General features: G+C 43.3%; 1 protein-coding gene across 1 annotated transcript in view; it reads left to right on the forward strand.

The window, feature by feature from the left end:
• LOC124712363 (leucine-rich repeat-containing protein 15-like) overlaps nucleotides 1-24,376 on the forward strand; it is a 110,886-nt gene that overhangs the window by 39,743 nt on the left and 46,767 nt on the right. The gene's annotated exons all lie outside the window — the stretch shown is intronic.

Consider the following 24,376-nt stretch of genomic DNA (forward strand, 5'->3'; position numbering starts at 1 on the left):
TCTTCAAGAGGAGCATGCTGTGGACAGTCCCGTCTTCCAAGATGACAGCAGTGTTCACAGGGCTGCCCACATACATTCTTGGTTTGACGAACACACAGCTACCCTATCGCACGTCGAATTGCATGTTAAATCGCCCGATCTTAGTACCGCAGAAAATGCCTGGTACTGTTTTGAACGTCAGGTGCAACGTGGCAGTCGGCATCAGCGCAGATTGGTGGCCTTCAGTACTGTATCTAACCATCGATGAGTGGCTCCAGCTGGATACGTCATATCTGGAGAAACTTGTGGGGCCGGCCGGGGTGGCTGAGCGGTTCTCGGCGCTTCAGTTTGGAACCGCGCGACCGCTACGGTCGCAGGCGCGAATCCTGCCTCGGGCATGGATGTGTGTGATGTCATTAGGTTAGTTATGTTTAAGTGGTTCTAAGTTCTAGGGGACTGATGACCTAAGATGTTAAGTCCCATAGTGCTCACAGCCATTTGAACCATTTGAAACTTGTGGACTTCCATTCTCCCCGTATTAGGACCGTTATCGAGGCTATACGTTATGTTTGCATTTGTACAGTATTTTCGGTAATCCTCCATCTTCCTGATGTGCTGTTTCCATTTTTTTTCTCACACCTCTATCCATTTGTTTGAAAGGCATTCATCCTCATCTACATTCTTGTTTCTGAACTTCATTTTCGGTCTTACGTAGGGGCTGAGAAATTTCATTTACACCCTCTGGCTTCTCAGGGTATCCTATTTTGTTGTTATTAATTTTTAACTGCCATACATTGCAAATGGGCGTGACAATTTTCATAAAATTTTAGGAATGTTTCCTTCCCATATCCCAGTGGCTAGGGAGGATACAGTGTATCAGATTTGCTGATGACTGCGTAATAGTTGCAGACTTCGAAAAAGAAATGAACAGAATGCTTGAAGTCCTATCACAAACTCATAAACTACTGAAATTAAAAGTGAACAAACGGAAAGCGAAAGTAATGTTTGTACAGAAAAATATGGGAAACATATGAACTGATGACATCAGAATTGATCAGGAGAAACAATTTTCCTATCTCGGTATTATAATCACAAGGGACAACACACGTTTAATGAAAGTGAACAGAAGGATTGCATTGGCAAAACAGCTATTTATAGCTGAGAAAATTATTTTAATCGGCACACATACGAATATAAATACTGGAAAATCCTTCGAAAAATCATTAGTTAGGTTAACACTGCTCTATGGAAGTGAAAATTGAACTCTGAGTAAATTTGAAAGCAATCAAATTTAAGTTGTTGAAATACGGACGTGGAAAATAACAAGAACGAGCTGGACAGAAAAAAACCATCTTGGAAGTCTTAGAGGAAGTCAACGAAGAGAGAATATTATTAAACGAAATGTAAAAGAGAAAAATAAAATTTATTGGAATTGTCATCAGACACAACACTTTCATCATTAACATTGTTGAAAGGAAAGTGCTGGGAAAGAAAGGAAGATGACGGCCTAGGATGAAATACTTGGAAGACTTCGACAGAAGGGTGGGATGCGACAATTATATGGAACTGAAACGAACTGTCAATGACAGAAGAGAGTGGCTGGATTTACAGGGCATTAGTCTTTAGAATATGTGTATGAGTGTTCCTTCCCTACCTTTATCTGAAACGTCCGTCTAATAGTACCATTCATTAGGTTAAATTTCCGTCTGACGATGAAAATCAGTATTATCTTAATACGACATACTGAATCCTTAGTGTTTAATATATATTTTTCTTGCCAACAATTTTTTTCTATTTATTTCGATTTTAGGCCTAATTCTTTTCTCCACAGAATGCCGCCAAATTTGTTTCACTCTGTGGTATACGCAAGTTGTACAAAGCACAGATACTTTGTAAATGAGATGCTGCTCTTTGTAGATCATTTTCAGTATCAGTTATACAGACCTGGTAACCTGCAGATAGCATTTCTGGTAGATAGTTTGTAGATTACGAGAATAACATGGCAGGGAATTTACTCATTCCAAAAGGAGCGGTTACCCCTCTGAGTACCAGTGGTTTCTGACTGAAACCACCATTTTATTATTATTTTTTATTTGAAGTACCAGTGCCTTCGCACGAAAACGCCAATGTTATTGCAAGACAAAGACCTCTATAGCTGTACAGTGAGGTACTTCAACGAATGTACAGCATTATAGCAGCCATTTACAGCGTTCAAAGCAACAGTCCGTGCGAGTGTTGTGTTTCGTAATTGAAGGAGATTGTGACCTTTTTTCCTTCTTTTTTTTTGGGGGAGGGGGGGGTCGATTATATTGAGGAGATCACTGACAGTGAAAGTAAATATATATAAAGTTATAAAGTCATTTAACGTGAATTTGAGTTTGTACTAATGCTTTTATATGCGGTTTTGAAATGAAACTACTGAGGCAGTATACGTTTTTATATAAATTTATTGAATTTAAAACCTATTTTTCCTTATTATTAAGGATTACAACATTACAACTTTTTTTAGTCATTACAAGTTCAGAGGGGTTTCGAGATGTGGGATTGTTTCTAGGAAAAATGCGAACAGATGTGTGGTTGAAAACTGTATGTCCCATTGATTCCAAAATGAAACCTCCTCCATAAACAATTAATTGTTTATTTTTTTACCACTTTCTTGTTTTTTTCGTTGTTAGGGTTCGTTTTCTGAAAAATTTTTAAATTCTATTTCAAAGTGAAACCGCCTCTTTAAAACAACTCATTGTTTACTTTTTGCCAGTTTATTCTTGTGTTTGTTTTTCACCATGACAATAAAGGTTAATTTTGCGAAAAATTTTAAAATAATAAATTAAAATAATATCTGCGGCACAAAGGGTTTAATCACAGTCTTATAACACAGTTTGCATCTAAAAGGAAAATCAGTGGTACAATCAAAATATCACAGCTCCACGATCGTGTCTCGCCAGAGAAAATAGTTTTTCCGCCGAAACGTCGTTAACAGAAAGGAGAAGAAGATCATTACGTTTACTTGGTGCTACCAGTAAGTCAACTCGGAGATCATTTTCTCCTGAGGCGATGACAGCGCTCCAGTTGTTACACTACCTGGTTTATATCGCCATCTCTCCTTCAAACACGACCGGGCTGCCATACTAGCAGAAATCACAGTATGCTTTGTTGCGTAATAAGTTACTTGGATAACAAGTAGTTAACCAAGATGTGATGCGTTTTCATGCGAGTTAAAAACAGAAGTCGAAGGCAATTACTCTCAGCGCTAATAGACTATCTAAATCCATTATTTGTCCGTGCTTGAGGACAATGTTCTATAAGAGAACGTGGCTGTAGATGGCTCAAATATGCTTCAGATTGCGAGTCTTCTTCCGGTCGTGTCAAAAAGTCGGCTGCAGCTTGTCTCTGTTACCATAATTTAAATTCCTCGATTTCGTAGCTCTACAGAAACTCGCTCGCCGTATGTAATTTCAGATAAATGTTACAGAACGTGACAACCGCAAGGCCCGCATGCCTTCTGTCCGAACTCGTTTTTCGATTCATATCTTCCGAAGCTTAGCACAGCGAGCGGTATCTAATCTTTCAAAAGATATCTTTAACCTACGTGAAACTGCACGCGCCTGAACTTACGTACAGAAGAGCCGTACCTCGACGACTTGAGACGTAGCTGAACATTATTGAATTTTATAAACATTCCGGAAACCAGAGAGTTCTCGCAGACAATAAGGGTTGTTCTCTACACCTAAGTCACCTTATCGTCGCTAACAGGTCCCCTATCATTATTTTTATACACTACTTTCCTAAATCGTTATCGTTATCAGCTTTATAGCTTAGTAGGCTGAGTAAAATATGACATATCGCATCAGATATGAGTACAAACTGTGTAGGTTTCTAAGAGATACAGCCAGAAAAGAGCAACTTGGTAAGGTACGAGTATATTTGCGTGAGTAACATAGTTCTGGAGACTTCTAAGTACCTGAATTAAACTGTTACAGCGATCCTTATAGTTTTTGCGTTCTTAACTGAAAATATTGTGGCTTACATCGGAGGAATTACGTAATGGCGTTGTTGATACTTAAAAAACCTCTTGCTTGAGGTAAATAGGTAAGTCGTTCATAATTACAATTTTGGGCCTCGGTTCACTCTTACATGATAATGAAGTGTATCAGGACATCAAAAATCAAAGAGCATTACAGTCTTTCTTTTTTGGGAGCTGTAGCCTGTATGCCACTCTCTTTAGAGATGGCGGACTTCAATGAACAAATTAGAATCAGGATAATTAGAGCATGGGAGGCCTTTTAGACCGGAAGTAACACAGAAGTTCGATTTTATTTATGAGAGCTTAAATTTTATTTTTTATTTTACGTGTGATGCGAAGGGTGACAAGAGATGCTAAATACACTGGTGTGCAGAACTTAAGGACGAAAGCAACTCTCGCATGGTGTGTCAGTGCCAAGTAACATAGCTAAGTGAAAGTTGGCCCACAGATAAAAAGAACTGCTATAGTACATTACAATATAAAAGATACCTCAAAGAAATACACACTGAGACGAACAGAAATGACACTTTTAATCAAGGACAATACTTACACTGAAGGCACCACATTACAAAACGCTGGACATAGATCTTAATATGGTGTGTGATCATCACGGACGGCAATACATACTGAAACTTACTGGCAAATTAAAACTGTGAAGGACAGGTACTCGAACTCGCGACTTTTGCCTTTAGCGGGCAAGTGCTCCACCGACTGTGCTATCCAAGCGCGACGCACGACCCGTCCTCACAGCTTCAATTCTGCCAGTACCTCGTCTCCTAGCTTCCAAAAGGTCCCGAGTTCGAGTCTCTTCTCGGTACACAGTTTTAATCTGCCAGGAAGTTTATATCACCGCACACTCCGCTGCAGAGTGAAAATCTCATTCTGGCGATGCATACTGTTCAACGTGCACCAATGCTGGCCACAAGATTGATAAGAAAGTCCTGTGGTAGGGCATTCCATTCCGCGATCAGCGCGGTGACAATTACTGGGTGGTCGTTGGTGCCTGTGGAAGTGCTGCATCTCCTCAATGCACCGCAAACATTCTACATGGAATGTAAGTCGGGGCAGAGGGCACGCCAGTCCACTCGCCGAACATCTCGTTCCAAGACTCCTCCACGTGCGCTCTTTGATGCGGTCGCGCATTATCACCCTTAAAACTGAAGTCAAGGCTGAATGCTCCGCTGGAAAAGCGCGTACATGGCGAATGAGTAGAGTGTCACAGTAACGCTGACTGATGAATGTACTGTATTCAAAAAAATAACACCGTTAAGTTTCCCCACAACCTGGACCACCAAGACGATGTTCCTAGGTGTATTACTTGTCGCCACCTATCGCCATGTGTGAGTGTATCCTACTCTGTCGAGAATGATTATTTTAGTGGTCCAGATACACACATCAAAAAAAGTTTTGCATCTGCTCGGTTCCGAGAGTTCCGGAACTTGTACAGAAAATTGGAATAGAGTTCAACAGAAACATCATTTCCGCCGTTTTTATAGCTCATGAAAACCACACATTGCATGTTCGACTGCCATACAGCAAGACCTTCAGAGGTGGTGGTCCAGATTGCTGTACACACCGGTACCTCAAACACCCAGTAGCACGTCCTCTTGCATTGATGCATGACTATATTCGCCGTGGCATACTATCGACAAGTTCATCAAGGCACTGTTGGTCCAGATTGCCCCACTCCCTCAGAGTGGTTGATGGGTCACGTCGCCCATAAACAGCCCTTTTCAATCTGTCCCAGGCATGGTCGATAGGGTTCATGTCTGGAGAACATGCTGGCCACTCTAGCCGAGCGATGTCGTTATCCTGAAGGAAGTCATTCACAAGATGTGCTCAACGGGGGCGCGAATTGTCGTCCATGAAGATGAATGCCTCGCCAATATGCTGCCAATATGGTTGCACTATCGGTCGGAGGATGGCATTCACGTATCGTACAGTCGTTACAGCGCCTTCCATGACCACCAGCGGCGTACGTCGGCTCCACAGAATGCCACCCCTAAACAGCAGGGAACCTCCACCTTGCTACACTCGCTGGACAGTGTGTCTAAGGCGTTCAGCCTGAGCGGGTTGCTTCCAAACACATCTCCGACCATTGTCTGGTTGAAGGCATATGTGACACTCATCGTTGAAGAGAACGTGATGTCAAACCTGAGCGGTCCATTCGGCATGTAGTTGGGCCCATCTGCACCGCGCTGCATGGTGCCCTCGTTGCAAAGATGGAATTCGCCATGGACGATGGGAGTGAATTTGCGCTTCATGTAGCCTATTGTACACAGTTTGAGTCGTAACACAACGTCCTGTGGCTGCACGAAAAGCATTATTTAACATGGTGGCGTTGCTGACAGGGTTCCTCCGAGCCATAATCCGTAGTAGCCCTTGGGCGGCCTGAGCGAGGCATGTCATCGACAGTTCCTGTCTCTCTGTACCTCCTCCATGTCCGAACAACATCGCTTTGGTTCACTCCGAGACGCCTGGACAGTTCACTTGTTGAGAGGCGTCGCTGGCACAAAGTAACAATGCGCACGCGATCGAACCGCGGTATTGGCCGTCTAGGCTGTGTACCTCCTTCCTGGTGGTAAGACTGGAACCGATCGGCTACTGGATCCCCTCCGTGTAATAGGCGCTGGTCATGCGTGGCTGTTTACATCTTTTGGCGGGTTTAGTGACATCGCTGAACAGTCAAAGGGACTGGCCGTCTAGTCATGGTTGAACTACAAACAAGCCGTGTACCTCCTTCCTGGTGGAATGACTGGAACTGATCGGCTGTCGGACCCCCTGCGTCCAATAGGCACTGCACATGGATGGTTGTTTACATATTTGGGTGGGTTTAGTGACGTCTCTGAACAGTCAAAGGCAGTGGCCGTCTAGGCATGGTTGAACTACAGACAACACGAGCCGTGTACCTCCTTACTGGTGGAATGACTGGAACTGATCGACTGTCGGACCCCCTCCGTCCAATAGGCACTGCTCATGCATAGTTGTTTACATCTTTGGGTGGGATTAGTGACATCTATGAACAGTCTAAGGGACTGTGTCTGTGATACAGTAGCCACAGTCAACGTCTATTTTGAGGAGTTCTAGGAACCGGGTTGATGCAAAACTTTTTTTGCTGTGTGTGTTACGGTATGGGGAAGCATGGCATTGGTAGGTCGCACTGAGTTCCGAACCTGTAAACACATTGCGCTTAGGGGCCAAGCTTATTGCGACACTGTGCTCCTTATCCATATGCGGTTTATCAGGGGTGCACTCGCCCCTGATTTCCATTTTACAGATGACAATGCGCGACCGCAGGCGGAATAGCTCTAGGAACGACAGAAATTCGGCAAACAGACTGCTCTGCCCTTCCACTTAAATCCCATCGAGCACGTTTGAGAAGCGTTGGGGAGACAAACTGCAGCAGGTCCACGTGCACCATCAACCATCCAGCACTTGGCAGCCACCGTGGGGCACGAATGGAACGCCTTACCACAGCATGGGAACACGTCGCACAGAACGCACTGTCGTCCGTGGTGATCACGCACCCTTTGCCCCACCTTTTGTAATGTCCAGATACTATTTAATGAATCGTAGTGACATCAGTGTAATTACTATCTTTGAATAAAAGTATCGCTTCCTTTCTTCTCATTACGTATTTCTTTCAGTTACCTTCTGTATGATAATATAGCAGTAGGTTCTGTGTACAGTCCAAGTTTCATCGAGCTATGTTCTTTGGCACTGACATGCTGTGGGAAGTTACTTTCATCATTAAGTTTTGCACATCAGTGTAGTTAAGTAGGTATAGAGGAGCTTTTCCTTAATTATTGCAGGTTGTTGTTCCATTTGATTAAGAAATTAGTATTTTTTGTCAAAACTGGCAAAGTACTCCCTATGTCTCGCGCTCGGATGCACAAGGGAGGCGGTTCCACCCGTTAGGAGACCTCATTGACTGGCAACCTAACGGGTCTGATCGGCTTTCGGAGATGTGGAAATAAATATACCAAAGATGGCTGTAAAAAGAAGCTTCTCTCTGGACAGCCGACTCCTTTCCTTCAGTTCCAAGGTTCTAAACAACACCAAATGCTTGTGGTCGGTCTCAGATTGCTGACTGATCTTCTGGAAGCAACACGTGTATTTCTTGGTTAGTTCCAAGACACACGGAGCTACAACTTGGGCGCCATGTTCCAGCAGTTGACGAGACTTCCAAAGACCACAGAAGTTCAAAAAAAGTCCGCCGGTTTTGTGTAGCGAAAGTGTTTGCAATCAGGTTGCTCGCTTGTGGAGACAGTTACATCGGAATTAACGATGGCAGCTCGAAATTACCGTCGCATCCGATCCACAGACGCCTCTATACCGCCGCTATACAGCGCATATACCATAATTAGACAGAATCCCTCTTTCTCGTCCTTAATTTTTCATATTTTCGTATTTGTTATCTATATTCTATGATTTCTTATGTGTGGTTTTTCATTATTGCTAGCCTGCCAGTCTGTTAACCAACAGCACTGGACTCTCATTTCAGTTTTTTTAATTTATTAGATGTGTGATCTTGCTTGTAACTGTATTTATGAGTATCTGTGAAACAATATTCAGTGCGTTAAAAAAAAAAAGGTGTCGAATACCTCGGGAGGTGGTAGCACTCCTCGAAACTTTCCGAGATAAACACGTGTTTATAGGAAGGGCTTCGCAACGCTTGGTTGCTGGTATTATCACAGTCATTATACTGGCGCTCCGTCAAGTATGTCGGCGGGATGCTATGGTGTCTTACAGTATTCTCTACCTACCATTAGGTGGTCTGCAACCAGTTGTGTGGTTCGAGTTGTGTTGTAGTGTACGTTAGTTTTCGCCGTGTTTGTGTGCCTTATTATACAGTACTGTCACGCCTGGGCACGTATCATGGTGTCTTACCTTCTTCCAAAAGCGGATTCACTTACTTGCGCTGTTTGTACGTACAAAAGATGTAGTACATTTACATTTCCTCTCTTCCACCACCTGTTAACAATGAAAGCGCCGGCCGGAGTGGCCGTGCGGTTGTAGGCTCTACAGTCTGGAACCGGGCGACCGCTACGGTCGCAGGTTCGAATCCTGCCTCGGGCATGGATGTGTGTGATGTCCTTAGGTTAGTTAGGTTTAAGTAGTTCTGAGTTCTAGGGGACTGATGACCTCAGATGTTAGGTCCCATAGTGCTCAGAGCCATTTGAACCATTTTTTAAACGTTGAGCGCCCATAAACCTCAACACACACACACACACACACACACACACACACACACAATGAAAGCGTACTACTTGACAAGTGAAATGGCGGATAAGATGCTGTGCTATGGTTTAGCAAATGGATGTAGCCTGCGAGCCTGTGCCCTTCTACCCTGAAAAATATCCGCAGCCATAATGCCCTCTGATAAGCTGTTCAGCAAACTTACCCAGCGTCTGAGGGACTCAGGCGCCCTTGCACCATGGGAGATTGACAGTGGAAGGCCCCGTATAGTCTGCACGCCTGACATGGAGGAGCGTGTGCTTTGTTCGGTGGAAGAAACCCCTGGCATCAGTGTGCGACGGTTAGCAGCTCACTTTCTTATCTGGGGGGTACCTCATAAACAATTACTGTACCCATACATCTACAGCGCGTCCAGGCCTTAAGGTCACAGGGCATCATGGCAGACGGCCGTTCTGTCAACGGTTGTTGCAGAAGTGCGCTGCAGATACACTGTTAACATCCAAGATTTTATGAGACAGGATTCATAAGATGTCTTATTGTGAATTTCCATAACCAGCATATATGGGAAGATGTAAATCCCCAAGCAATTCAGGAAAGAGTACATCAACGCCGACTCTCAGGCTCGCTGGATTGGTCAGGAAGGTGACGAGAGGGTGGGAGGAGGGGGGGGGCATACCTTGGCCTTTTCGTTCCCCAGACCTCAATCACCTAAACTTTTGGTTTGGAGACACTTGAAGGAATTGGTCTACACCACGCCTATCAACGACGTGCGGACACTACAGGGTCAGGTCTTCAATGCGTGCTAGCAGGTACAACAACAACAACCAGGATACTTCAGTGCGTGCGTCAGTCCTTACGCAGAAGGGCAGAGGGATGCATTGTCATGGATTGACGCCTCGTCGAACACCTCCTGTAAACACGTGTTTATCGTAGAAAGTATGCATTTCCGGACCCATGTTTACTGGACTTAATTTTTCTTTTTTCGATAAATGCTACCACCTCTCGAAGTATTCGACACTTTGTTTGACCACCCTGTGTATACTTAATTGAGACGAAACTATATTGTAAATCTTCCTTTCAAAACTAAAAATATGGGCGGTACACTGCATAACAGAAAGGACTAAGCACACATGCAATATAGACGCCGGCACGTAAAGACGACCACTCGTGACAAGCACAGGCGTAATGAGCATACCGGTGAAGAAACAGGGCGCGCCCTGTGACACCACGCTAATACCGTGTAACGCTGCCTCTCGTCTTCATAATGGCTGAAATTCCACGAGGAAGAGAGACCACAAGTTTCTATAGATATGCCATATCCAATTGGAGATTGTCGTTGGTGACAAAGTCCCATGAAATACCAAATCACGGAGATACGTCTCATCCCACGTTCCAAACAGTCACAGACTTTTTTTATGGGATTATGATCGGATGATGGCCAGTCAGTGTGCGACGGGGGTAATTTGGAAATTTGTGGTAAGAACTATGGGATCAAACTGCTGGGGTCATCGGTCCCTAGGCTTACGCACTACTTAATCTAACTTCTGCTAAGGACAACACACACACCCATGCCCGAGGGAGAACTCGAACCTCCGAAGGACGGGGGGAGCCGCGCGAACCGTGGCAAGGCGCCTTAGACCGCACGGCTACCTCGTGCGGCTGCGACGGGGGTACCTGACTTTGTTCTTGAACTGACAAGTGTGTCCACAGCATACTCACCGTGCACATATAAAAGAAAGATCAACAAGTGCTCACCGAAAATGCTGAAATAAACATTCTTATTCATGTTCACAGTAACCCGAATGAACTGTCTCATGCCACGTGCATCGGCGCTGCTTATTGTTCGTCTTACAGAAATAATGTCCACTCACCTTGCGGCGAATTTCATCTTCTGCAGTTCACTTCACAGACCCTACCTATTAGAAAATGCGTAATGCTCGTCAGCTAGATAAAGCAGTAGCAGCCAGCCGAGGTGGCCGAGCGGTTCTAGGAGCTACAGTCTGGAACCGCGCTACCGCTACGGTCGCAGGTTCGAATCCTGCCTGGGGCATGGTTGTGTGTGATGTCCTTAGGTTAGTTAGGTTTAAGTAGTTCTAAGTTCTAGGGGACTGATGACCTCAGAAGTTAAGTCTCATAGTGCTCAGAGCCATTTGAACCAAAGCTGTAGCAGAAACTAGCCGCACTACGCGCCTCTATAGGTAGCGACAGGTTAACTGAGGCTGTTAAACAGTAGACAGTCTGTGAGTGAAAATTCAATTTATTGTCACTTGTTTGATACAAGAAAAAACAAACCAAGCCCACGGTAATCTTAATATAGTCTCGCCACTCGCACGCAATCACAGTCACTCGTAATAACCAGCTTATGGTATTATATTACGCAAATTGATCCCTTCGAATGTTCAGTCCATAGTCACGATATGTATAACACGACACGCGGATTTTCGTTAAGTAGTAACAAACGGCACCAAAAATCGGACTGTTTGTTTGAAAAGAGAAGGGTACTCTCTTTTTGTTCCCATCCAGAAAGAATCCTCCATTGAACTGACGCTAGTCATGTCGCTGAGAGCTTCTTTCATGATTACTTCTTCCGGTACTTTTCCTGAAAATGGATTTCTTATCTGGAGTGGCCGTCACATAAGTGGACACCTCAAGGTTACACCCGCTGTCCGTAGTCACAGCTTTCTTGCCGCATGTACACTGTTAGCAGTAAGTCAGCGCCAGGTGAATGTTCTGTGTTTCCCTGTGTTATCGCGTATTCACGTGTAGTTTCAGTCTTCCGTGGACTGGTACAATGACGTAGTCAGTGAAATCCAGCAGCAAAGGCCTGAATGGAAGGTGAAATGACATTTGAAAAGAATCTAAAATTGTCGTATCGGATGTACTGACGTTTTTACTGATGTAGCGAACAGTGGAGGAACCAGGAACTTTATAAATTTTGCGCGAGTTCATAAATTGACAAAAACTCCTTGTGCTATCGACTGTACTCCATATTAACAGTGCAATAACGTCGGCAGAATTCCTAGATGTGAACACATGTTTTGATTTTCCAAGAAAATGATACAAATGAAAACGGAAATCTACGGAATTTGACGACTTTGAGAAAAACACAGTGTGCAGAAGTGTACTTAGATATCACGACCAATGATAGTATCCACGAATGGAAGATACAGGGTGATTTCGGTCAAAAAAATTATTCTTGCTCAGATACCTCCTTTCTTTGTCTTCTCCACTCACTTTGTATTTGATTCAGAAGGTCTAATTTTTAACTCTTAAAAGGAAAAACGTGCCTGAGGGATATGTATGCATTTTTATTTTTTAAACTGGCAGCACTGTTTGCGCTCTCGGCGGGAATGCCTCTGTAGCTTGACATAATTTCACAGTGTGAGACATATACACTGAAGGGTAAAAGAAACTGGTACACCTGCCCAATATCGTGTATCGAGCATGAAGAAGTACCGCAATACGGCTTGGCATGGACTCGACTAATGTCTGAAGTAGTGCTGGAGGGAACTGACAGCATGATTCCAGCAGAGCTGTCCATCAATCCCGTAAGAGTACGAAGGGGTGGAGATCTCTTCTGAACAGCACGTTGCAAGGCATCCCAGAGATGCTCAATAATGTTCATGTATGGGGAGTTTGGTGGCCAGCGGATGTTTTTAAACTCAGAATAGTGTTCCTGGAGTCACTCTGTAGCAATTCTGGACGTGTGGGGCATTTACCTGCTGGGATTGCCCAAGCCCGTCGGAATGTACAATGGACATGAATGGACACAGGTGATCAGACAGGATGCTTACGTATCTATCGCCTGTCAGAGTAGTGTCTAGACGTATCAGTGTCTAGACGTATCAGGGGTCCCATATCACTTCAACTGGACACCCCCCACATCATTACAGAGCCTCCATCATCTTGAACGGTCCCCTGCTGACATGCAGGGTCCATGGATTCATGAGATTGTCTCCATACCCGAACACGTCCATCCGCTTGATACAATTTGAAACGAGACTCGTCCGATTAGGCAACATGTTTACAGTCGTCAACAGTATAATATCGGTGTTGACAACCCCAAGCGAGGCGTAAAGCTTTGTGTTGTGGGCCTTGGGCTCTGAAAGCCCAAAAAATGGTTCAAATGGCTCTGAGCACTATGGGACTTAACAGCTGTGGTCATCAGTCCCCTAGAACTTAGATCTACTTAAACCTAACTAACCTAAGGACATCACACACATCCATGCCCGAGGCAGGATTCGAACCTGCGACCGTAGCAGTCGCACGGCTCCGGACTGCGCACCTAGAACCGCGAGATCACCGCGGCCGGCTCTCTGAAAGCCCATCTCGGTGACGTTCCGTTGAACGGTTTGCACGCTGACACCTTTTGCTGGCCCAGCACTGAAGTCTGCAGCAATTTGTGGAAGGGTTGCACTTCCGTCACGTTGAACGATTCTCTTGTCATCATTGGTCCCGTTCTAGCTGTATCTTTTTCCGGCCACAGCGATATCGGAGATTTGATGTTTTACCGGATTCCCGATATTCACGGTATACTCGTGAAATGGTACCACGGGAAAATCACCACATTATCGATATTCCGTAGATGCTGTGTTCCATCGCTCGTGCGCCGACTATAACACCACGTTCAAACTCACTTAAATCTTTATAACCTGCCATTGTAGCAGCAGTAACCGATCTAACAACTGTGCCAGACACTTGTTGTCATACATAGGTGTTGCCGACTGCAGCACCGTTTTCTGCCTGTTTACATTTCTCTGTATTTGAATACGCGTGCCTATACTAGTTCCTTTGGCGCTTTAGTGTATTTCCAGTAACGTAACTTCTGTTGTATGTCTATTAGACACGCTTTTCCAGAATCTTCCCTTTTACTTCTGGTGATTAGAACTACATGCAGCTAATTGCTTTTGATTTTAGACTTTCTGTTAAGTTACAAGTCCTAGCAATTTGTAATATATTTTACGGGTGTAATATATTGTACAGGTGGTAAAAATGGAGCAGGTACATCACGAAGAAGAAGACGAAAGAAGTATTGAAAGCTGATGATCCGCATTTTGAAGGGAAACTGGCAATGGTGTGGGAAGAAGTAGATGGAGTGGACATGGATGTAGAGGATTTATTTTCTGACTATTCCGATTGTGACCCTTCCTTTTTTGCAGAAAAAGCAACTACCAGGTCTTCCTCTCATGAACAAGACTCTGATGCAGGCGTTGACTTTTCTTGCACAGTTGAGCAATCAAATAACGGTATGTCGGCTCCCTTTGTTTACAAAGGCAAAAATGGATTTTGTTGGGAATAAAAAGAACCAACTAAAGTTAGACGAGCATCTCGTGATAACATAATTCGAGGAATACCGGGTATTACAAGGGCTGTTAAAAATTTAGGTGATAATCCTAAGATACGAGGGTCGGTCAAAAAGTAATGCCTCCCATTTTTTTTCTACTTAAAGAAATTAAGTTAAGTGAAAAATTTGAATTTGGCGCCATTCCTCAAACCTTCTTCTGCAATCCACTGCAGTAGTAACTTTCTGTGTCAACAGGTGGCAGCACAGCAGAAGTTTGTAAGATGGCCGACATCGATGTTCGTTTGAGACAGCGTTGTGTGATTGAATTCTTGAATGCAGAAGGTGAAACGCCCATACACATTCATGAAAGACTGAAGAAGGTGTATGGTGTTGTGACAGTGGATGTCAGCACTGTTAGACGATGGGTTCGTCGTTGTAAGGAAGCTGAAGGGCAAACACCGTTGACTGACGAAAAGCGGAGCGGCAGGCCGGTGAGTGCAGTGACTCCACACAACATTCAGCAAGTTGATGACATCATTCGTGGTGACCGTCGGGTGACTGCAGATGAAGTGTGTCGCATTATTTCTCTTAGTAAAGGCAGTGTGATCACGATTATTAAACAATTGGGGTACTCAAAAGTTTGTGCACGGTGGGTTCCAAGAATGTTAACCAATCAGAATAAAGAGGCAAGGAAAACAATAGCCTCCCAACACTTGCAGCGCTTCCGTTAGGAGGGAGATGAGTTTCTGAAAAAAATTGTGACCGGGGACGAAACATGGGTGCATTTTTTTGAACCCGAATCAAAGAGGCAGTCAATGGAGTGGCGTCACACAAGCTCGCCGAGGAAGAAAAAATTCAAAACTGTGCGATCGGCAGGGAAAGTTATGGCAACAGTTTTCTGGGATACAGAGGGTGTGATTCTGGTTGATTTTTTGGAGCAGGGATGCACAATAAATTCTGTTCAATACGTCACAACCCTCAACAAACTTAAAGCACGTCTTCAGCGAGTTCGCCCAACAAAATCAATGGCAGATGTTCTTCTTTTGCATGACAATGCAAGACCACACACCAGTCGTCACACCTCTGACGAGATTGTCAAAATTGGATGGGAAGTTTTGCCTCATCCCCCATACAGCCCTGACCTGGCACCATCAGACTTCCATCTGTTCGGGCCACTAAAAGAAGCTCATCGTGGGATTCATTTTGAAGATGAGGAGGCCGTCAAAACATCCGTGCGTCAATGGCTTAGGAAGCAGAGCTGTGATTTTTACCGTGCTGGGATACATGCCCTTGTTCAAAGATGGACCAAAACTGTAGAGATTGGCGGAGATTACATTGAAAAATGACAAAATGATCCTCAATGTTGTGGTTTTCAACCTATGTAATTGCATTTAAATTTCCTGACAGTTAAACGTAGAAAAAAAAATAGGAGGCATTACTTTTTGACTGACCCTCGTAGAAGGTATTTGATCTTTGATGATGAACTCATAAAGGTAATTGGGAAGTGGACAAACGTTAAACTGGGACAATACAGAAACAGGATTGACGTACACCAGCAAAGTAACTACAGATCTACTGAACTGTCTGAAATAAAAGCATTTATGGCGCTTTGTATGCTGACTTCCATCTGTAAGTCTGGACACGAAGATACGCTATCACTCTCCTCTACTGACTTTACTGGAAGACCTATGTTTAGAGCCGAAATGTCAGTAAAGCGGTTACAAATCTTGTTACTCTGTTAGCGATTTGATGACCCTGAGACAAGAGAAATACAGGAGAAGGAAGACAAAGCGGCACAAATTTCGGAAAGTTTCTTCCAAATCCGTCAGTAAGTGTCAAAAACTGTACTCACATGGAGAACATAATTGTGTAGATGAAACGCTCGTACCGTTTCGTGACAGATGCTGCTTCAAAATGTACTTGCCCAAAAAGCCTACTAAGTATGGAATAAAACCTTGTGTCTGACAGATGCCCGCACATCATACTTATACAATGCCGACATACATGCTAGTAGTGGTTCTGATGGTGCTGAACTGGGCAATGAACAAAGAAAACTTGGTGTTCCTACGCAACCAGTTCTTCGAGTAGTGCAGCCAACTGTAAACATTAACAGAAATTTTACTGCTAACAATCGGTTTTCCTCTGCAGAGCTGGTTAGATAACTTCAGAGCAACGGGTTAACATATGTAGGTACACTGAAGAAAAATAAACCGGAAATTCCAATTGACTTATTGCCTTCTGAGAATACGGATGCTGGCTCTTCTCTTTATGGATTGAGTGATAAAATTACTAGCCGCGCGGGATTGACCGAGCGCTCTAAGGCGCTGCAGTCATGGACTGTGCGGCTGGTCCCGGCGGAGGTTCGAGTCCTCCCTCGAACATGTGTGTGTGTGTTTGTCCTTAGGATAATTTAGGTTAAATAGTGTGTAAGGGCTGATGACCTTAGCAGTTAAGTCCCATAAGATTTCACACGCATTTGAACATTATGATAAAATTACTCTGTTGTCAGTAGTCCCACGGAAAACAAAGCAGTAATACTATTGCCCAGTATGCATTTCTCAAAAGGAGTGGATAAAGTGACAGGGAAACCGGAAATTGTGTCTTTTTACAACACCACCGAGGGTGGAGCAGACACACTGGACCAAAAATGCGCTAACTACTCATCCAACAGTAAATGCAGACACTGGTCTCTAGCAGTGTTTTTTATATTAATAAACATTAGTATAGTGAACAGTTACATTCTCTACTTTTGCTTTGAAAGCGCTAAAATTTTCTCCAGCTACAGATTCATCAAGGAATGTCAGTCAGTCTAATGAGACCTCATCTTGAAAATAGGTTACTTATCTCAAAATTGAGGGGAAATTTGAGAATAATAATTGAAAGTGTCCCTGAAAAAGAAGAAGAGAGGGTGAAGAGAAACTGGAAAGAAAGAGGAAGTGCAGTTTTTGTGCATACCAGAGCAACAGGACAAGGCATATAAATGTCTGAATTGTGAATGACCTGTACGCCTGGAATGTTCCAGAAAAAAGTGAGTTAAGTGTTTAATGGATTAATTAGTCAAAAGTATTTATGAATTTGACGTTTATCTCTTATATTTATTTACACAATTCACGTATTTTTGTAGAGTTCCATTATATGAGTATTCATGAAAGTTATACATATTAGAATTGTTAAGTGTGTTCAGTGAGCTATTGTTCAGTTTTTTTATTGTACTAATAGATTAAAGTACTACTTTGCGAGAAAAGCAACATTTATTTGGTTTTCTTCATTATCGTATCTGTCAGACAGACATTTCGAGTTAAGTAATAAAAATCGTTCTTCCTATTAAGGGATAATGGAATACAGAGAAATTGTAGCAGCACGGACGGAGGTTTGCGTAAAATACACTTACTGTGTGCTAAAGTCTTGTAGTATACTTCGATGTTTGGGTTTCACAAACCACTCGCAAAAATATGTTTTGCTCGACTTCAACGGAAGTGGTTCAAATGACTTTAACCACTATGGGACATCTGAGGTCATCAGTCCCTTAGACTTGGAACTACTTAAACCTAACTAACCTAAGGACATCACACACATCCATGCCCGAGGCAGGATTCGAACCTGCGACCGTTACAGCAGCGCGGTTCCGGACTGAAACGCCTAGAACCGCTCGGCCACAGCGGCCGGCTCAACGGAAGTGCCTACAGGTACTTTTGTGTAGCGTATATCGGCGATTTAAGTGATGGGTGTCGTGGTGAAGGTTCTGTAAGAGGTGCATATAAAAAATTTGGGGAAGTTCGGAATATTCTCTGTCGTATTAAGGCGAACTCTCGGAACTAAAATCCTGGAGGCGGCAAACAAGTACTCGCGCGTCGAGTCTGTCGAAATATGTCAGTGGTTCTGTTTTCTCACAGGTTGAGTAAAAATATTTTTTTTTTCAAAATATCTTGTAACGTTAGTTTTAATTTTTTCGTAGCAGTTGGCAATAATGTTCTTTTAGAAAGTACTTCACTACATTCCAGACTGAAAATAGAGGTGTCTAATATTTCCTTAGGAAATTTTGGTAATATGTGAAATTATCACTAATTGGGAATGGTATAAGACGATGGGATGGCCTTGAGGTTCTTATTTTCGTGATGGCCACTATAGTCATATTTTGTGTAACCATCCGAAAAGTTCTTTTCAAAACTTTGAAGGATCTCTAAATATGTAATGATGTCTCGAACCGAATGTTCCACGGATTATCGTCGTACGAACATTTAACACATAAATTCTTTTGGCACCATGAGAACATATGATCTCTATCTTACTGAAATTTGTAACAAATAATAAAGTTAATACAATAATTGAAATGAGGGATTTAAAGACCAGAAAATAAATTTAGGAGGATAATAATATTTAAAAACAAATTAAAAGAATAGAAATGAAGATCACAACCATTTTGATAAGAATTTTTAAAAAATTAGCGTTCTGTAAATACTGAACTCGCGACCTTTAGCGTACGAATTTGGAGTCTTAGCGGTTATACTACAGAGCTGTTGCGCAAATAGGCATTATTTTTAATGGCTTAGCGTCTCACGAGAAATTATATTCGTCACATTTTCACATACGACGATCCATTGGGGCGGATGGCTGGACAAAAAAATGGCTCTGAGCACTATGGGACTTAACATCTATGGTCATCAGTCCCCTAGAACTTAGAACTACTTAAACCTAACTAACCTAAGGACAGCACACAACACGCAGCCATCACGAGGCAGAAAAAATCCCTGACCCCGCCGGGAACCGAACCCGCGAACCCGGGCGTGGGAAGCGAGAACGCTACCGCACGACCACGAGATGCGGGCGATAGCTGGACAATGTGAAACCTGGCACTCAATCTTACACCACTGTACGGGTGGTTTTAAAAAGTCAGTCGCACCACTGGTGTATCAGTGGCAAATTAAATCTCTACTGTATTCGGAAGCAAATGAATTACAACGATAACATGTTGTTCTGAGATCAAATAGCGGGAATTATTGACACCTACACTGTTATATACGTTTCACTTAGAACCTACCTATTTTTGTAACTTTGTAGCGTACCTAAACAAGGCAAATAATCTTACGTTATTCTTCAGTGCTTCTCGTCAATAACTAAATAAAATTATATTTTACTCTCTTAGTATCTTCTACTGTTGTTAAACAGTAATATTGTATCCTATCACTCCACAGCGACCGGCGAAGAAACAAAGACAAAAGAAACCCAGGAACCGCGAAACTACAGCACATTATACGACAATAGATCACCAACGAGATAACAGCCTTCACTCCAGACGTATCGTATTAAAAGGTCTATAAGAATAGTAATTATACTGCGGAAGGAGTGTACTTACAAAATAAATAAGGTATCTATTAATAACTTTCTTATTGAGAATCATAGACCCCTACTCCAATTCTCGGACAGCATTAGGGATTTATCTGTAAGTTCTGCGTTGTTGTCACTTACGATAGTTAATGTACAGTGCGGCCAGCGTTCACTTTTAAAAATGAGGTAAATATTGTCACTATCCATTGTAGATTTGGACATCATAATCTTTCCAGTGGACGTAGGTAGAATATCATTTATATCAAACCTGGCAGATGTTTTTGCACCCAGGCGCGAGGACGCTAATGCGCGAGGCCCGTAACATTTGATAAATCTTGCTACGTAGCTAATTCGGCACTGTCCGGGATGTGTACACGGCGACCGTTCGTGTTAACGGGAAATTCGTGTTCGAGCCCCAGTTCGGCACAAATTTTAATCTGTTACTGATCATTTATAGAGTTGGTGCATAATCATTCGCAATTTGTGAATGCATTTCATTAAATTTAATACAGCTGTAGATCGTCGGCAATGTCTGTTCCGTCAGACACGCATGCATGTCTGAAGAACATTGCATTGGACTGTGCATACACTGAATAATATAGACATTTCCAACCTGGTGGATATAAATAAGTTAGTTATATGTTCCATAGATCATTTGAACGAATCTTTTACCGGCATATATGCATGTATACGTACTGAAGCAAGTACACTTACAAAAAGGATTTTTTTCGTCTATGGAATAGGAATGGTCCAGGAGAAATGATTTTAGGTCATATTTAAAACTTGCTTGATTTTCAGTCACACGTTTTAAGTTATTGGCCAACTGAGAGAAAATGTTTGTTGCTGCGTACTGAATTCCTTTCTGAGCCACTGACACAGCTTTAATAACAGGCAATAAAGGTAGTTTTTTCCTCTCGTTTTGTAGGTGTGGATGAGACCATTCTTCTCAAATTGTGATGGATTGTTTGCGACGAATTTCACTAGCATGTATATCATGAGAGTGCAGTTAAAACGGACTTTGGAGGTGTACCTACATGACGACTGCGGGTGAAAACCACACTTTTTTTTTCTTACTGCTCGATTTTTTGCAATCAATATTTTCTTTTCTAGTGGTGAGCTACAACAGAAAATTATTCCGTAAGACCTTACTGGATGGAAGTATGCAAAAAGTGTCAGGTGGTTGATTCTTTTGTTTACAAGACTAGCAATTATACAAAAAATAAAAATAGCTGAACTTAACTGTTTGAGAAGCTCAATAATGTGCCACTACCAGTTCAAGTTCTCATCAATGGCTACACTCAAAAATTTGGAGCATTCTACCTTGTTTGCTGACTCCTGTTCACTTGCTAGAACTATTGTTGTTATGACTCTACTCGTACAGAATTGAGTATAGTGTGTTTTCTGAAAATTTAGGGACAGTCCATTCTCAGAGAACTACTTAATAACACTTTGAAAAACATCGTTAACAATCTCTTTTGTTGCACCTCTCTAATGGATTTGTATTATGCTACTAGGTCTTCTCAAAAGGTGCCACTTCATCTTGTCGAATGTTAATTGGTAGCCCTTTCAGACGTACAGGGTGTCCCATGTGGAATGGTAAAGTCTAGCAAACACGCACTCTCTAATGCGTACCTTATGAGCCGTGAGCACCTGTTGATGTTTGATACTGTGAAACAAATCACTTGGACTGCAAGCTCTTTGCTTTCAATATTTTGAGAGGTGGCAGTACGGAGAAAAAACAAGAAAAAAACGTTCAGTAAACGTAGGATCAAAGCGCACCCCTTAAGAGTAATGAGAACTTGTTCATCTTCGCTACTGAGAGACACATCTCTTCTACTGAACGACTGCTCACAGCTCAAGGTATGCACTTTAGAGCCACCGTTTACTACGCCGTTTTCTTTGTTTTTCTTTGTTTTGGTCCCTACAACCTCCTCCCGAAGTATGAAAAGCAAAGAGCTTGCAGTAGGAGAGATTGGCTTCACAGCATAGTTGACGAAGTAGTACTTATAATAGGTCTTAAGAAATGCATTTTCGAGCCTGTGTTTAGTAGACTTTTTTGCTTCGAACGATCGTACCTGTCAAATTCCTGAATATCGACCATTCTTCCAGGAACACACTGTATAGGGAGTAAGACTTGACTTAATTCCTTTGGCCCCTATCGGGGCATAGGGCATCCAGGAGAACTCGCCATCCGTCTCTGTCTTTGGGCATTTGCCTCAATTTTGCCCAGGTCTAGCCAACTCTTTTTGCTTCCCCTTCCACTGTCCTCTTCGATTTGTGTCCCTGGGGATTCCATTCTAGTGCTTTTTTGTCGATGGCTCCATCTGGTTTTCCCAACGTGTGCCTCAACCACCCCCACTTTCTCTCTCGTATCTGGTCTTCTACAGGTATATGGTTTGTCATTCGCCAGAGCTCCTCATTCATATTTTTTCTGGCCACCAGATATTCATGAAGCGACGGAGACATCTATTTATGAAGCTTTGTATCTGGGATGTTATCTTTTTATCCATTTTCCAGCTTTCACTGGCGTACAGGACAGCCTTCACATTTCTATTAAAAATACGGATTTTTGTTTCGTACCTGGTATTTCTATTTTTCCATGTTGGACACAATTGTATGAAGGCAGAATTTGCCTTTTTAATGCGGTTTTTCACTTAATTTCCAGTTCCAGCATCTTCCGTCACTATACTGCCAAGATACAGGAATGAGTCGACAGTCTCCACCCACTACTTCCCTTTTAGCATTGACACCTCCATGTTCACTGAATTTACTCTCATTTCCTTTGTTTTGCCTATATTTATCTTGAGGCCAACAGTCTCTGCTTTCAGCAAGTTTAGTTTAGCTTGCATACCAGTCAGCCTTTGAGCTAATAAAACTATATTGTCTGTAAAATCCAAATCCTCAGCCGTTCATGGATCCCCCATTGGATTCTTCGTCTCCTGTCTGCTGTGACTCTTCTCATAACAGCGTCTAGAACAAGTAGAAAAAGTGTTGGTGATAAATGCAGCCCTGCAGTACTTCAGTTGTTACTTTTATGGGCTCTGTCATATTCCCCTTTTGGAGTGCGCAACATTTGTAGCCATTATACAGATCTTTACGATGTTTAAGATCTTCTGTAGTATACCATACTTCCGCAACACCTGCCAGAGCGCTATCTTTCACGGAATCGAAGGCCTTTTGAAAATCCTTGAATGCCAGGTACATGGTTGAGTAGGAGTGGACCCAGAATTGAACCCTGTGGGACTTCCTTTGTGATGCGCATAGGCCAAGCTACACTACTGGCCATTAAAATTGCTGCACCAAGAATAAATGCGGATGATAAACGGGTATTCATTGGACACATATATCATACTAGAACTGACATGTGATTACATTTTCACGCAATTTTGGTGCATAGATCCTGAGAAATCAGTACCAAGAACAACCACCTCTGGCCGTAATAACGGCCTCGATACGCCTGGGCATTGAGTCAGACAGAGCTTGGATGGCGTGTACAGGTACAGCTGCCCATGCAGCTTCAACACGATACCACAGTTCATCAAGAGTAGTGACTGGCGTATTGTGATGAGCCAGTTGCTCGGCCACCAGACGTTTTCAATTGGTAAGAGATCTGGAGAACGTGCTGGCCAGGGCAGCAGTCGAACATTTTCTGTATCCAGGAACGCCCGTACAGGACCTGCAAAATGCGGTCGTGCATTATCCTGCTGAAATGTGGGGTTTCACAGGGATCGAATGAAGGGTAGAGCACTGGTCGTAACACATCTAAAGTGTAACGTCCACTGTTGAAGGTGCCGTCAATGCGAACAAGAGGTGACCGAGACGTGTAACCAGTGGCATCCCATACCATCACGCCAGGTGATACGCCAGTATGGCGATGGCGAATACAAGCTTCAATTTGCGTTCACCGCGATGTCGGCAAACACGGATGCGACCATCATGATGCTGTAAACAGTACCTAGATTCATCCGAAAAAATGACGTTTTGCCATTCGTGCACGCAGGTTCATCGTTGAGTTCACCATCGCAGGCGCTCCTGTCTGTGATGCAGCGTCAAGGGTAACCGCAGCCATGGTCTCCGAGCTGATAGTCCATGCTGCTGCAAACGTCGTCGTACTGTTCGTGCAGATGGTTGTCGTCTTGCAAACGTCCCCAACTGTTGACTCAGGGATCGAGACGTGGGTGCACGATCCGTTACAGCCATGCGGATAAGATAGCTGTCATCTCTCCTGCTAGTGATACGAGGCCGTTGGGATCCAGCACGGCGTTCCGTATTACCCTCCTGAACCCACGGATTCCATATTCTGCTAACAGTCATTGGATCTCGACCAACGCGAGCAGCAATGTCGCGATACGATAAACCCGCAATCGCGATAGGCTACAATCCGACCTTTATCAAAGTCGGAAACGTGATGGTGCGCATTTGTCCTCCTTACACGAGGCATCTCAACAACGTTTGACCAGGCAACGCCGGTATGTGTATGAGAAATCGGTTGGAAACTTACCTCATGTCAGCACGTTGTAGGTGTCGCTACCGGCGCCAACCTTGTGTGAATGCTCTGAAAAGCT

This window comes from Schistocerca piceifrons, chromosome 8, assembly GCF_021461385.2.
Source record: "Schistocerca piceifrons isolate TAMUIC-IGC-003096 chromosome 8, iqSchPice1.1, whole genome shotgun sequence".
Lineage (NCBI taxonomy): Eukaryota > Metazoa > Arthropoda > Insecta > Orthoptera > Acrididae > Schistocerca > Schistocerca piceifrons.